Raw genomic sequence first — 1,990 nt, 5'->3', positions numbered from 1 at the left:
CCGCTGCTGCAGATTTGCTCTCAGTGGCCCCTTTCCTCCCACTTCCCATTGCTGTGGACTGTTGCTTGCTATGAAAATTGAATCTTGGGGGACCCTCAGATCAAGGACATTACCTAATTCTTGACTGCTGTTAGCCATTTTTAAAACTCCACAAGATCACATAGCAGGCTAAAGCTGTGCTCTGGATTTTATCCCCCTCAGACTTTTTAAAGACTTAAAGGTGACATGTAAATATAATTTTGTATATTTCCTTAGATGCATTTCCTTAATAGATATAATTTATATTGTGTATTTCTTTGTGTGAATGTAGATTTCCCCACTCCTTTTTTGGATTTGGTTAGTGAGAAATTCTAGTAGAAAACTTTCTCTTGGGGTCTGAGTTCATGTTAGAATCAGGTTATAGAGATTATTTTGTCTTGCTATTTTTACCCCCATATGTACCAAGTTTCATGTGTCATTGTTCCTTTTTGCATAGGCACACTAAAATAGGTGAAATCTTACGTATAGAAAGTTCTTATCAAAAACAGATAGGAACTCATAAATTTTATACTGCGGGGGGGGGGGCTTTCACTCTGAACAATTGTCACAGTCACTTGATTTAGACTTCAGTTGATCAGACATTGACCATTTATCGCTGAACCTTGGATCCCGTCCTGGGAATTGGCATGGTTTTCTGCACCAGTAACAGGAATCGAACTTCTATGGGAAAGGCCCTAAGGTTGCCCTGACACCAACTTGCTTCACAGTGGGTTCATATGACGACTTGAAAATAGCAACAATTTGCTTTTAGGGAAGATTTCCCTGCATCGCCACCTAATGGTGAGATGAAACCAGAAAACGATCCATGACACTCTGACTTCAGCATAGGGTCTGTGCAAAAACCAAGATACCTAATTACAGAAACCTGATTGCTGCAGCAACTGTGATTGAGGAAAACTTATACTGGGACCATGAAGAAAGACTTTGGGGTTAAACTACATAGTATGCCGGGAGCTGGTAGTTGGTCTTACGGTAAAAGTTGGTCTGTAGGCCGAAGTTTTTTTCACTTTCTGTTTTCCCCAACTTTTGCTGCACCTATGCAGAAAACTGCCATCCTTTATCTTCTTCTTTTTTATTTTTAAATAAGGTATCCAAATTTTTCATAGAACCGTAGGACACGGATTACTTTTTTACCTCATATTTCTGCATTTTTCTATAAAATTAAGAAGAAAATAAAAAAGAAAGAATGGGGACAAATGGGCAAGTGGTCTTAGGTACATTGGTGGAGAAAAAATAACAGAACTAAATATTGAAGCCAAAGTCAACAACAATAGAATCAAGAGGCCAAAACTTTAACAATCTAAAATTCAATGGACCTGTTTACTAGCAAAGGCAAAGGGTGGTATAAAATGCATTCTGGGAATATTAGTGGAGGGAGATCTACACTGGTGATGGGAATGGCTCTGATTTACTTTATATGTGAAATTCAACTATGAAGGATTTTGTATATCACAATAGTTTTAATAAATAAATAAATAAATAAATAAATAAATAAATGGATAGGAATAACCCGCCCTTGCATAAATGTGATGCAAAAGAAACCCTCATGCACTGCTTGTAGTAATGTTATTCAATTGAGCCCCTATATATAACAATATAAATTTTTTTCAAAAAACTGTTACTAGAGCTCCCATCTGATGCAATGATTCCACTTCTTGGTATCTACACTCAAGACAAAAGCTTTAATTAGAAACAGTCTATGCACATCTGTGTTAATTGCAGCACCTGATATAATAGTCAGGATATGAAAAAAACCAAGATAGCTAAAAAAAGCTTTCATGAATTTATGATATATGTACACAACAGATTAACAAAAGTAATAATAAAACCATGCACTTCACTACCACTTAGCTTAAATTGAATAATTTTATATTAAGTGAAATAACATAAAAAGGAACAATACTAGATGCTGCCACCAATATTTGATGTACTAAATAATACATCTAGGAAA

The sequence above is a fragment of the Suncus etruscus genome, chromosome X, assembly GCF_024139225.1.
Source record: "Suncus etruscus isolate mSunEtr1 chromosome X, mSunEtr1.pri.cur, whole genome shotgun sequence".
Classification (NCBI taxonomy): Eukaryota; Metazoa; Chordata; class Mammalia; order Eulipotyphla; family Soricidae; genus Suncus; species Suncus etruscus.
This window is presented reverse-complemented; position numbering follows the sequence as displayed.